General features: G+C 43.1%; 1 pseudogene; it reads right to left on the bottom strand.

The window, feature by feature from the left end:
- The window catches only part of LOC129837162 (rho guanine nucleotide exchange factor 2-like), a 57,529-nt pseudogene that overhangs the window by 41,921 nt on the left and 614 nt on the right, over positions 1-14,994 (bottom strand).

The raw sequence follows: 14,994 nt of genomic DNA, 5'->3' as shown, positions 1-14,994 counted from the left end.
GCAAACACAGCAAGCACAGCAAACACTGCCAACCCACTAGAATAAACACTTAAAAATATCCTTCAAGAAATCAAGAGGTGGGGCGGCCGGTAGCCTAGTGTTTAGAGCGTTGGGCCAGTAACCGAAAGTTGCGAGAATCCCCGAGCTGACATGGTAAAAATCTGTGGTTAACCCACTGTTCCTAGGCAGTCATTGTAAGTAATAATGTGTTCATAACTGACGTGCCTTGTTAAATAAAGGTTCAAGAAAAAAGAGCCTGTTGTAATTCAACCAGATATCGTCATCAATAATCTAAGCAGCACAAGAGAGAGCGCCTCGCCCAACATAATGAATAATACTGTTGGGGTTACTGCCTTGTATTGTTGCACATACAGTTGAAGACGGAAGTTTACATACACCTCAGCCAAATACATTAAACGCAGTTTCACAATTCTTGACATTTAATCCTAGTAAAAATTCCCTGTCTCGGGTCAGTTAGGATCACCAGTTTATTTTAAGAATGTGAAATCTCAGAATAATAGTAGAGAGAATGATTTATTTCAGCTTTTATTTCTTTCATCACATTCCCAGTGGGTCAGAAGTTTACATACACTCAATTAGTATTTGGTAGCATTGCCTTTTAAATTGTTTAACTTGGGTCAAACGTTTCGGGTGGCCTTCCACAAGCTTCCCACAATAAGTTGGGTGAATTTTGGCCCATTCCTCCTGACAGAGCTGGTGGAACTGAGTCAGGTTTGTAGGCCTCCTTGCTCGCACACGCTTTTTCAGTTCTGCCCACAAATGTTGTATAGGATTGAGGTCAGGGCTTTGTGATGGCCCCTCCAATACCTTGACTTTGTTGACCTTAAGCCATTTTGCCACAACTTTGGAAGTGTGCTTGGGGTCATTGTCCATTTGGAAGATCCATTTGCACCCAAGCTTAAACTTCCTGACTGATGTCTTGAGATGTTGCTTCAATATATCTACATAATTTTCCTTACTCAAGATGCCATTTATTTTGTGAAGTACATCAGTACCTCCTGCAGCAAAGCACCCCCACAACATGATGCTGCCACCCCCGTGCTTCACGGTTGGGATGGTGTTTTTCGGCTTGCAAGCCTCCCCTTTTTCCTCCAAACATAACTATGGTCATTATGGCCAAACAGTTCTATTTTTGTTTCATCAGACCAGAGGACATTTCTCCAAAAAAGCACAATCTTTGTCCACATGTGTAGTTGTAAACCATAGTCTGGCTTTTTTATGTCGGTTTTGGAGCAGTGGCTTCTTCCTTGATGAGCGGTCTTTCAGGTTATGTCGATATAGGACTTGTTTTACTGTGGATACAGATACTTTTGTACCCGTTTCCTCCAGCATCTTCACAAGGTCCTTTGCTGTTGTTCTGGGATTGATTTGCACTTTTCGCATCAAAGTACGCTCATCTCTAGGAGACAGAACGCGTCTCCTTCCTGAGCGGTATGATGGCTACGTGGTCCCATGGTGTTTATACTTGAGTACTATTGTTTGTACAGATGAACGTGGTACCTTCAGGCATTTGGAAATTGCTCCCAAGGATGAACCAGACTTATGGAGGTCTACAATTTTTTCTGAGGTCTTGACTGATTTCTTTTGATTTTCCCATGATGTCAAGCAGAGGTAGGCCTTGAAATACATCCACAGGTACACCTCCAATTGACTCAAATGATGTCAATTAGCCTATCAGAAGCTTCTAAAGCCATGACATAATTTTCTCGAATTTTCCAAGCTGTTTAAAGGCACAGTCAACTTAGTGTATGTAAACTTCTGACCCACTGGAATTGTGATACAGTGAATTATAAGTGAAATAATCTATCTGTAAACAATTGCTGGAAAAATTATTTGCATCATGCACAAAGTAGATGCACCTTGTACCTGCCAAAACTATAGTTTGTTAACAAGAAATTTGTGTATGGTTGAAAAATGAGTTTTAATGACTCCAACCTAAGTGTATGTAAACTTCCGACTTCAACTGCATATCATTGCTGTAACATTGTGTTAGTCTTGGCAAACAGCATATGTTTGCCTAAACTGTTACCGGCGGTGGTTCACAGGTGAATCTAAATAAAGCAGATACTGTCACTTCCTCTCTGGGGTTCACTGCTGGGACTCTACACTGCAGGGGAAGCTAGCCTACTACCAATCTCCAACTCTCTGTCCTTAGAGACGGTCCTGCACTCTACTCAGGTACTCTACTGCATAGTGACAGCTGTGACAGGGTCACATCCACATGCACCCACAACCACCGAGAGACACAGACACTCTGAATCACACACCCACACTCTCCTCTCTCTCTCTTTCTCACTCTCTCACCTTGCGTTGGCCGGCCATCTTGCGCAGGAAGCTGAAGGTGCGTCCCAGAGGGTTTCCCGTCTTCTCCCCCCTCTCCTCCCCGGGGGGAGCACCCCTCAGTCCCTCCGTCCTTCTCTCCTCCCTCCGCCTCTCTCTCTCTTCGCCCAGCCGCTGCCTCTCTTCTTGCCCCCACAGCTCACCAAGCTCCGCATCCACACTGAGAAAGAGGTGAAGAGAAACATCCTTCCATAAGATGGGATGAGTTTGCGTTCAGCCTAGCTCAGAGGAAAAGGTGTGTTACTATGGGGATGTGAGTCAAAAGGCAGTCAGTCACAGATGAGATCATGTGCTCTATAGGGTTGTTAGTGAACACTGGTCATCAGGAAGAGAGAGAGAGACAACTCACCTGTGTGTGGAACCTCCAAATACAGAGCCCAGGGAAGACTCTGTGAGAAAGAGACAGAGAGACAGAGAGACAGAGAGACAGAGAGACAGAGAGACAGAGAGACAGAGAGACAGAGAGACAGACAGACAGACAGACAGACAGACAGACAGAGAGAGAGACAGAGAGAGAGAGAAAGTGAAAGACAGATAGATACAGAGAGGAAGAGAGAGGCAGAAAGCAGAAACAGAGGAAACAAACCTAGTCATCCCATTACCTCAAAACCATCCATCCATACATACATACATACATACATACATCCATACATAGACCTAAGATCCCATATAGATTGAAGTGCATCGCCTGATAAGTGACAAACCTCTCTATCTGCTCTGCAGGTTCTTGGCAAACACAGCTAATCCAAACGATGGCTGAGACCAAGAGTTAACAAATGCATGAAGAAAGACAAGGATGAAACAACACGAGACAGTTGATTTAACACGATCAAGGAGTGATTAAAACGATCTCTGCTGATGCCGTGGAATGAAAGGATGAATAGTGAACATGCAAAAGGTGAAATGGAGAGAGCGAGAGAGGAGATAGGAGAGCCTGAGAACACAGCGCTTTCTGTTCTGTGGCTAACGACGGCAGCCCCCAGTGAGAACAAACACAGGAAGAAGACTTCCGCATAGCTGCACACAGATAGGAACACACACACACACTAATATCTGCCCTTCAACCAGTCAGGAGAGTCTCCACACACACTCACAAATGAAGAGTCCTACTGTCCTACCTTGGTAGTGGCATTGGGAGATGGAATTGGAGTTTGAGTAGGAGCGATGGCAAGGCTGATAATGATGATGATGCTGGTGGTTTTGTGAGTGTGTGTAGGGGTGTGTGTGAGGTGTCAGGGAGTGTGTATCAGTGTGTGTGTGGGTTGGAGGGTGGAGGTTGGCATTGGGTAGCTGGCGCAGACTGGGACTGGCACACAGGGAGGGAGCGGAGGCACTGAAGCCCTGCAGCTGAGACGACTGCTCCTAACACACCACAGACAAGAGACAAGGGCCACAGTGTGTCAGAGAGAGATAGAGAGAGGAAGAGATAGAGGGGAGAGAGCAAGAGAGAGGGAGAGAGAGAGAGTATATGACTTGAGTGTATAAAAGGCTCTTTCCATAATAAACAAAGACAAGAGCATCAGTGAGAGGCTGTGTGTATTTGCAACAAAATAACCCAAGACGTGCTTGCTACTGCTTGCACGAGACATGTGTGCATGTGACTGTGTGTGTGTGTGCTACTGTCTGCGCTCTAAATAAGGTTACTTTATCTCAAGTCTTCCATCTTCATTCATGTTAGCAAATTATATTTATCACACACTTAAACTCACGCACACACACACACATATGATGCTTCAATCCCAACAGTCTGGACTTAGCCTCACCTCCAATGGGGAGAAGACCGAGGTCTGGCAGCCCGCCTCCTCCTCTGTGAGTGACAGCAGGGAGCCCAGCTCCTGGCCAAAGGAGGTGATGGGGGCACGGCGAGGGTCCCGCCCCCCTCTGCTGGACCCCTCCAGGGCTCCAAGGAGCACCCGCTCCATCTCTTCTGGGTCAAAACCCTCCAGACTCACACTGGGGGAGAGAGGGAGAGAGGGAGGGAGGGGGAGAGAGAGGGTAGTGTCACAGTTGAGTAGATAGGAGAGGAGAGGAGTATAGGTCTAGTGGAGAAAGCAGCAGTCAGTCATCCTGCTTGTGAGTGAATGTGAGGCTGTAGCTTAGTGATTTCACTCTCTTCTTGTTTTTGAGAATACGTTGTGTTGATGACATGACTTTATTTGCTGGCGGCTGCACTTGTACTTCTGCTTTGTCTCTGTCCCCTCTCTCCCTCCCCCTCTCTCCCTCCCCCTCTCCTGCTTTCTCTCCAAAAGATTGTTCAAATCCATTTGCATGTCAGATGTCAGGAAAAAGACAATGGAAACCAAATTGTAGCCTGTGTACATAAAATGTACACTACCGTTCAAAAGTTTGGGGTCACTTAGAAATGTCCTTGTTTTTGAAAGAAAAGCACATTTTTTGTCCATTAAAATAACATCAAATTGATCAGAAATACAGTGAAGACATTGTTAATGTTGTAAATGACTATTGTAGCTGGAAACGGTTGATTTTTTATGGAATATCTACATAGGCGTAGAGGCCCATTATCAGCAACCATCACTCCTGTGTTCTAATGGCACGTTGTGTTAGCTAATCCAAGTTTTTAATTTTAAAAGGCTAATTGATCATTATAAAATCCTTTTGCAATTATGTTAGCACAGCTGAAAACGCTTGTCCTGCTTAAAAAAGCAATAAAACTGGCGGAAGGACAGGAGTAAAAACAATCAAAAAACAAGGACATTTCTAAGTGACCCCAAACTTTTGAACGGTAGTGTATATAGGTTCAGAACTTTTGTGAAACAGCACAGTTACAAATATAAGGCAAATAGAAATCAAACTGGATGGTGTTCAGAAAATAGATGGGAGGGGTTGAGGGTAGCCGAAAGTCAGGAGTAAAAACAATCAAAAGATACCTATTGGAAATAGATTGTGTCCGTAACATTTATATAGTATGTATAAGCTGGAAGTAGAAGCCTAAGTGTTGTTGTTGATTCGTTTACTCCAGTTAGGGGAGGGGTGGAGGGGTTAGTGAATTTTTTATTTATTTTTAAATAAAAAATAGAAAAATTGTAGCCAACATCTTGGATAAATGGGTGGAAAAAAGAACGATAGATAAAGATAGATAAAGACAGAGAGAGAGAGGGACAAGCTACAGGAAAAGAGAAAGAACATTGCCATGCTCAGTGAATTAAAAGCAGAAGAGATGAGCAAATAAGAGAGTAGGAGAGGGCCAGCTAAAACAGCACTGATAAGAACACCAGCAGTTAGAGCAGGAATCCCAGAGATAACAACAGCATTGACTCTATGTGTGGGAAGTTATATACTGGTAGTACTGGTCTTAGATCAGCCAATCCCTAAAACAAATATTAGAACATAGCATACTCCTACACAGTTCACTCCCAAATTCCCGCAGCCCTCCAGGAACATGGTTGAGTTGCAAGCTGTGCATTTAACTCAAATCACTATCTCACTCTCAAATCAAATCTGAATCCAATTTTGTTTGTCACATGCGCCGAATACAACTGGTGTAGACTTTACCGTGAAATGCTTGCTTACGAGCCCTTAAGCAACAATGTAGTTTAAAGGTCCGAGTTATTTGAGGTAAATATGTACATGAAGGCAGGGTAAAATGACTAGTTATCGGGATAGATAATAATAAGAGTAAAATAAAGAAGAGAGTAGCAGCAGCAAATTATGTGTGTGTGTGTGTGTGTGTGTGTGTGTGTGTGTGTGTGTGTGTGTGTGTGTGTGTGTGTGTGTGTGTGTGTGTGTGTGTGTGTGTGTGTGTGTGTGTGTGTGTGTGTGTGTGTGTATGTAGTGTGTGGGAGTGTCAATGTTGTGTGTGTGAGTGTCAATGTTGTGTGTGTGAGTAACTGATGTCCAGAAGTGGTTGGCGGTCATATGTGATAATAGTATGAACTTTCTGTACAAAAAAAAGTCAAGATAAACACGATAAAAGTCACTATATAGCAAAGTTAAGTTGGAACTCGTAAGATGTCGCCCTTCTCTGTCGGCACCATCTTGTCAGCCTTTACCCTCGACACTGATGTGACGTCAGTCTTGGGTTTCCCCGCCCTAATGATAAAGGTTAGGATTTGGGGAAGGTAAGCTGATCCTAGATCTGTGTCTACGGGCAACTTGTAGTCTTGTACCTAAAGCGGGTTGTTGACCACTGGACTAGTAAGTATTGGTCGTTAGTGCGCCCCCTACCTGCGTTGCTGGTACTGCGGGGGGCAGCCATACATCATGGCTCCAGGCTGCCAGCTGTGCCTGCGGAGGTGGTCCAGAGTGTGTGTGAGACAGTAGGAGGGGGGGGTCCGACGTAGTGTCACCCCTCCAGAGGAGGGAGAGGAGGGAGGGGAGGGGCAAGGGGAGGAGGGTGGGGCGGCCGGACAGGGGACGCAGTGGCCTCCCAGATATGACGGGGAGCCTGGGAGACGAGGGGAGTGAGGAGGTGTGGCGATCATCTGGCAGAGAGGGGGAGGAAGGGTGAGGGAGAGGAAAGGTGAGAGGGAGAGAAAGAGGAAGGGTGCGAGAGAATGGACAGATGTTATGTAAAGGCCTTTATTCATTCTTTCACTGCAATTCATTATTTACAAAATACACCTCATGGCAGCTACAGAATCAACTATTAGATTATAATTACAATTTAGTATATGTTAGATTTTGAGGAGGAGTTCAAAAGTTCAAGTTGCTCCTAAATTGTTAACTCATTCTAGGTGGTTTGCATGTTGGGCTTGTTATGCTGTCATGGAAACAAGATTAGGTCACGTCAAAGCAAAAAGATACCGCAACTAGCGCACTTCAGAGAAAAGGTGAAAGCACAAACGCAGCCACATCCTGTTTCAACCTTCTGTATTTTACAAGAACAATGTGAAAAGTTTAATTCATAAATGCCGCACTCTCATTGACATCCCTGTCCTAAATACCTAGAATGAGATGAAGGATAAAGACCTGAAGAATCATTAAGATGATCTGCATTGGGAACCAAATGAACAGCAGTGTGTCAAACGCATGGAATTGTTGCCTACTTCCTGGTCTGCTTTATGATGTAATCATAACTTCTTCTTTATTCTAGCTGAGCATAAACAAATACAAAATGGAATCCATACCATATGTATGAGAGTAGGACTGTGCTCAGAGCCCATTGAATAATGTAGTCACAGTAACCTCTAAAAGGTGATGTCTTGTCAAGGTCATCGACATCACAATCTATAGGCCTCCTTATGACAACTGAAAAATGTAACATTTAAAAATTGAATCCTTACCGGGATTGTGTGTGTGCGCTGCATGCCTTTGAGAGCAAGAGACAAGAGAGTAGTAGGGAGGTGGTATACTTAATGAATTCCTTCAACTATGTGTAGTATATCATGATTCATGTAATGAGGTTTAGATAACACTGATACAGACTCCAGCCCTGCATGGTACTAAGTACCGAACCACACGCAGACACCAGTGGTGTAAAGTACTTTAAAGTACTTTTGGGGTATCTGTACTTGTACTTTGACTTCACTACATTCCTAAAGAAAATATTGTACATTTTACTCCATGCATTTTCCCTGACACGCAAAACTACTGGTTACAATTTGAATGCTTAGCAGGACAAGAAAATGGTCCAATTCAAACACTTATCAAGAGAACATTGCTGGTCATTCCTTCTGCCTCTAATCTGACGGACTCACTAAACACAAATGTTTAGTTTGTAAATGATGTCTGAGTGTTGGAGTGTGCCCCTGGCTATCCTTAAATACAAAAAAACAAGAAAATTCTGACGTCTGGTTTGGTAAATATAAGGAATTTGAAATTATTTATATTATTACTTTTGATACTAAAGTATATTTAAAACCCAATACTTTTAGACTTTTACTCAATTAGTATTTTACTGGGTGACTTTCACTTTTACTTGAGTCATTGTCTATTACGGTATCTTTACTTTTAGTCAAGTATGACAATTGAGTACTTTTTCACGACTGCCCCACACTGAGGACCACCCTCAATGACACACTCACGTGAGGGTGGGGGTGAAAGTTTCATGATTAACGACTCATGGTGTAATTGTAACAACATACAGGAACACAAGTCCTTTTGTTCACCTGATCTATAATTCCTCACAATCAAATGCCGACCATTTAGTATATCCCCCTCAAGCAGATACCACAACGGCCCTCAAGGAACTTCACTGTACTTTATGCAAACTGGAAACCATATATCCTAAGGCTGCATTTATTGGAACTAGTGATTTTAACAAAGCAAATCTGAGAACAAGGCTACCTAAATTCTATCAGCATATTGACTGTAGCACTCGCGCTGGAAAAACACGAACACTGCTACTGGCATGACGACTCCTTGCTGTCCCCAGTTCACCTGGCCGTGCTGCTGCTCCAGTTTCAACTGTTCTGCCTGCGGCTATGGAACCCTGACCTGTTCACCGGATGTGCTACCTGTCCCAGACCTGCTGTTTTCAACTCTCTAGAGACAGCAGGAGCGGTAGAGATACTCTCAATGATCGGCTATGAAAAGCCAACTGACATTTACTCCTGAGGTGCTGACCTGTTGCACCCTCGACAACTACTGTGATTATTATTATTTGACCATGCTGGTCATTTATTAACATTTGAACATCTTGGCCATGTTCTGTTATAATCTCCACCCGGCACAGCCAGAAGAGGACTGGCCACCCCTCATAGCCTGGTTCCTCTCTAGGCTTCTTCCTAGGTTTTGGCGTTTCTAGGGATTTTTTCCTAGCCACCGTGCTTCTACACCTGCATTGCTTGCTGTTTGAGGTTTAGGCTGGGTTTCTGTACAGCACTTTGAGATATCAGCTGATGTAAGAAGGGCTATATAAATAAATTTGATTTGATACTCTAACTTCTGCGATGCATACAAGGCCCTCCCCCGCCCTCCTTTCGGCAAATCTGACCACGACTCAATTTTGCTCCTCCCTTCCTATAGGCAGAAACTCAAACAGGATGTACCCATGCTAAGGACTATTCAACGCTGGTCTGACCAATCTGAATCCACGCTTCAAGATTGTTTTGATCACGCAGACTGGGACATGCCTCAGAGAATAATATCGACATATTCGCTGATTCCGTGAGTGAGTTTATCAGGAAGTGCATAGGAGATGTTATACCTACTGTGACTATTAAAAGCTACCCTAACCAGAAACCGTGGATAGATGGCGGCATTCGCGCAAAACTGAAAGCACGAACCACCGCATTTAACCATGGAAAGGTGACTGGGAATATGACCGAATACATACAGTGTAGTTATTCCCTCTGCAAGGCAATCAAACAAGCAAAATATCAGTGTAGAGACAAAGTGGAGTCGCAATTCAACAGCTCAGACAGGAGACGTATGTGGCAGGGTCTACAGACAATCACGGACTACAAAAGGAAAACCAGCCACGTTACGGACACCGACGTCTTGCTTCCAGACAAACTAAACACCTTCTTTGCCCGCTTTGAGGATAATACAGTGCCACCGACGCGGCCCGCTACCAAGGACTGTGGGCTCTCCTTCTCCATGGCCGATTTGAATAAGACATTTAAAACGTGTTAACCCTCGCAAGGCTGCCGGACCAGATGGCATCCCTAGCCGCGTCAACATGATAGTACCCTCCAAGCTCATCATTAAGTTTGGAGGCCCAGGGTCTGAACCCCACCCTGTGCAATTGGGTCATGAACTTCCTGACGGGACACCCCCAGGTGGTGAAGGTAGGAAACAACATCTCCACTTCGCTGACCCTCAACACTGGGGCCCCAGTGTGCATGCTCAGCCCCCTCCTGTACTACCTGTTCACCCATGACTGCGTGGCCATGCAACTTCAATCATCAAGTTTGCAGATGACACAACAGTAGTAGGCTTGACTACCAACAACGACAAGACAGCCTACAGGGAGGAGGTGAGGGCCCTCGGAGTGTGGTGTCAGGAAAACAACCTCTCAATCAACGTCAACAAAACAAAGGAGATGATCATGGACTTCAGGAAAGAGTAGAGGGAGCACCCCCCTATCCACACCGACGGGACAGCAGTGGAGAAGGTGGAGCGTTAACGTCCTCGGCGTACATATCACGGACAAACTGAAATGGTCCACCCACACAGACAGTGTGGTGGAGAAGCCGCAACAGCGCCTCTTCAACCTCAGGAGGCTGAAGAAATTTGTCTTGAGCATGAGTTGAGAGACTGAAAACAAGAGTGATTAAATATACATGTGCCATGAAGTGATTGAGTGCATTAACAGACAGGTGCCTCCCTCTGCATGGGCTAAAGGTAGGTAACAATGTCACTGTACTTCTGTGCCTAGCTGCCTTGTCTTCTTCTCCCTATTCATATTTTTGCTCTCTTCCATTTCACATGTTCCTCTTAATTCATCTGCCTTTTCCACAATGTTTGAGAAAACTGTTTTTCTTTTGACAAACCAAAAAGTCTTGAAGGGATACTTTGGGATCTACTTCCCCAGAGTCAGATGAACTTGTGGATACCATTTTTATGTCTCTGTCCATTATTAAGGAAGTTAGAGGTAGTTTCAGGAGCCAATGCTAGCTAGCATTAGCACGATGACTGGAAGTCTGTGGACTTCTGCTTTAAGACATGAGGACTGAATGGAATGACTGGCCATCTACTGTCTCTCCCCTCTCCATATACCATCTCTATCATTCCCTCCCCCTTAGATCTCTACTCCCCTTCCTCCATTGTTCACATTCCTCATCTCTAACCATAGACAGGACTCTGTCCAGGAATGTAAACAGTAGGTGAAACAGGCATGTCAAGTTTCTTTCTGAAGAACGTGTCATCCGCTCTTCAAGCCCTCAAACATGTACAGTTGAAGTCGGAAGTTTACATACACCTTAGCCAAATACATTTAAACTCCGTTTTTCACAATTCCTGACATTTAATCCTAGTAAAAAGTCCCTGTCTTAGGTCAGTTAGGATCACCACTTTATTTTAAGAATGTGAAATGTCAGAATAATAGTAGAGAGAATGATTTATTTCAGCTTTTATTTATTTCATCACGTTCCCAATGGGTCAGAAGTTTACATACACTCAATTAGTCTTTGGTAGCATCGCATTTAAATTGTTTAACTTGGGTCAAGCATTTTGTGTAGCCTTCCACAAGCTTACCACAATAAGTTAGGTGAATTTTGGCCCATTCCTCCTGACAGAGCTGGTGGAACTGAGTCAGGATTGTAGGCCTCCTTGCTCACACATGCTTTTTCAGTTCTGCCCACACATTTTCTATGGGATTGAGGTTAAGGCTTTGTGATGGCCACTCCAATACCTTGACTTTGTTGTCCTTAAGCCATTTTACCACAACTTTTGAAGTATGCTTGGGGTCATTGTCCATTTGGAAGACCCATTTGCGACCAAGCTTTAACTTCCTGACTGATGTCTTGAGATGTTGCTTCAATATTTCCACCTAATGTTCCTACCTCATGATGCCATCTATTTTGTGAAGTGCACCAGTCCCTCCTGCAGAAAAGCACCCCCACAACATGATGCTGCCACCCCGTGCTTCACGGTTGGGATGGTGTTCTTCAGCTTGCAACCCTCCCCCTTTTTCCTCCAAACATAACGATGGTCATTATGGGCAAACAGTTCTATTTTTATTTCATCAGACCAGAGGACATTTCTCCAAAAAGTACGATATTTGTCCCCATGTGCAGTTGCAAACCGTAGTCTGTCTTTTTTATGGCGGTTTTGGAGCAGTGGCTTCCTTGCTGAGCGGCCTCTCAGGTTATGTCGATATAGGGCTCGTTTTACTGTGAATGTAGATACTTTTGTACCTGTTTCCACCAGCATCTTCACAAGGCCCTTTGCTGTTGTTTTGGGATTGACTTGCACTTTTCGCTCCAAAGTACGTTCATTTCTAGGAGACGGAACGCGTCTCCTTCCTGAGCGTTATGACAGCTTTGTGGTCCCATGGTGTTTATATTGTTTGTACAGATGAACGTGGTACCTTCATGCATTTGGAAATTGCTCCCAAGGATGAACCAGACATGTGGCGGTCTACAATTCTTTCTGAGGTCTTGACTGATTTCTTTTTTATTTTCCCATGATGTCAAGCAGAGGTAGGCCTTGAAATACATCCACAGGTACACCTCCAATTGACTCAAATTATGTCAATTAGCCTATCAGAAGCTTCTAAAGCCATGATATGATTTTCTGGAATTTTCCAAGCTGGCACATTCAACTTAGTGTATGTAAACTTCTGACCCACTGGAATTGTGATACAGTGAATTATAAGTGAAATAATCTGTCTGTAAATAATTGTTGGAAAAATTACTTGAGTCATGCACAAAGTAGATGTCCTAACCGCCTTGCCAAAACTATAGTTTGTTAACAAGAAATTTGTGGAGTGGTTGAAAAACGAATTTTAATGACTCCAACCTAAGTGTATGTAAACTTCCGATTTCAACTGTCTCTCTTAATCCAGCTTTACATTCAGGGTGCTCTAATGCACTCCAATGTTCTTACACAGTTGCTTCACATGTGCAATGTGTTGTACTATCCAGCATCCTTTGAAGTCATGGTATCAATCTGCCTAATTAAAAGGTTAAGCTTATTAACTGGAGTTACATAGGCCTATTGGGACCATACATACAACCATGCTGAAAATGTTTGTGACCTTATGTCCATATAACCTTGATATATATATATATATATATATATATATATATATATATATATATATATATAAATATATATATAGATATATCTTGAGCGTTCCTGTTGGCCCTGTTCCTCTTTTCACTGTCCTTTTTTTAACTTCAAACATTTGTGGCTCATGAAGAAAGCTCCCATCCCCAACATCCCATCCATCAGTGCCATCAATTGGGAAGTTTTTATGACTCCTGTGACCCACCTAATACTTAACTTGAAAGTACGCAAGCACACTTGATATACCTCTGTCTACCTTTAATCATTACCTAACTAACTACCAACCAGGCACGAGTTTATGAGTCATGAAGCCCTTTGGGAAGGATGGGGAGAAACATGACATGTTTCTGTCACTGTTGTTAACACAACTTGAATAAACCAAACTACATTGTCCCAGTTAATTTGTTCTTTAAAATATATTTTCAGTCAATTTGAGATGTTTAAAAACAATGGTTATACGGTAAATACAGTAGGCTCCCTGTGATACAGATGTGTCGTCATACTGATAGATGTCATGTCTGATAATGGTGTCATTTGAATATTTAAATTGTGTCAAACGTACCATGGTGATGAAATAAATATAATTTCCAACCCATTTTAGAAAAGTATGGTCCCCTTGGTAGGCTGCTACAAAATTCTTGGGGAACCTGGCTGGATGCCTTGAATGTCCCATGACTAAATAAACTAGGACACACATTGAAAATACACTGAAGAAAAATATAAATGCAACATGTAAAGTGTTGGTTCCATGAGCTGAAATAAAAGATCCCAGAAATGTTCCATATGCACAAAAAAGCTTAATTTTCTAAAATGTTGTTCACAATTTTGTTTACATCCATGTTAGTGAGCATTTCTCCTGCCAAGATAATCAATCCACCTGGCAGATGTGGCATATCAAGATGCTGATTAAACAGCATGCACATTACACAGGTGCACCTTGTGCTGGGGACAATAAAAGGCCACTCTAAAATGTGTAGTTTTATCACACAACACAAAGATTTAGGGAGCATGCAATTGGCATGCTGACTGTAGGAATGTCCACCCAAGCTGTTGACAGACAATTGAATGTTCATTTCTCTACCAAAGGTCGCCTCCAACATTGTTTTAGAGAATTTGGCAGTACGTCCAACCGCTGCCACAACCGCAGACCACGTGTATGGCGTCGTGTGGGCAAGTGGTTTGCTGATGTCAACGTTGTGAACAGAGTGCCCCATGCTGGCGGTTGGGTTATGGTATGGGCAGGCATAAGCTACGGACAACAAACACGATTGCATTTTATCAATGGCAATTTGAATGCACAAAGATACCGTGACAAAATCGAGGCCCATTGTCATGCCATTCATCCGCCGCCATCACCTCATGTTTCAGCATGATAATGCATGTGTTAATGCGTGTTCCAGTTCCTACCAATATCCAGCAACTTCGTACCTCCATTGAAGAGGAGTGGAACAACATTCCACATGCCACAATCAACAGCCTGATCAACTCTATGTGAAGATGTGTCTTGCTGCATGAGGCAAATGGTGGTCACACCAGATACTGTCTGATCCACACCCTTACATTTTTTAAAGGTATCTGTGACCACCAGATGCATATCTGTATTCCCAGTCATGTGAAATCCATAGATTAGGGCCTAATTTATTTATTTCAATTGACTGATTTTCTTATAGCAACTGTTACTCTGTAAAATCTTTGAAATTGTTGCATGTTGAGTTTATTTTTTTGTTCAGTATACATACATTTAACAAATATGTCTAATTTAAACCTACATTTGACTTTTTAACTGACATTTAGTTCATGGTCAGGTAAAAAAATATATAAATTATTTGCAAATGACTCACCGGTTTGGTGGCTGCACCTGCTGCGATAGCCAACTTTCAAATCAGCGCGCAGATGCAATGATTCTCCTATGCTTTTCACGTCTTCCACGGTTTAATCAGGAAAAACTACAGTATAATAACCGTTAAATTATAAGATTACCACAGTCTTGGTGATAAA

This window comes from Salvelinus fontinalis, chromosome 38, assembly GCF_029448725.1.
Source record: "Salvelinus fontinalis isolate EN_2023a chromosome 38, ASM2944872v1, whole genome shotgun sequence".
Classification (NCBI taxonomy): Eukaryota; Metazoa; Chordata; class Actinopteri; order Salmoniformes; family Salmonidae; genus Salvelinus; species Salvelinus fontinalis.
This window is presented reverse-complemented; position numbering and strand designations above follow the sequence as displayed.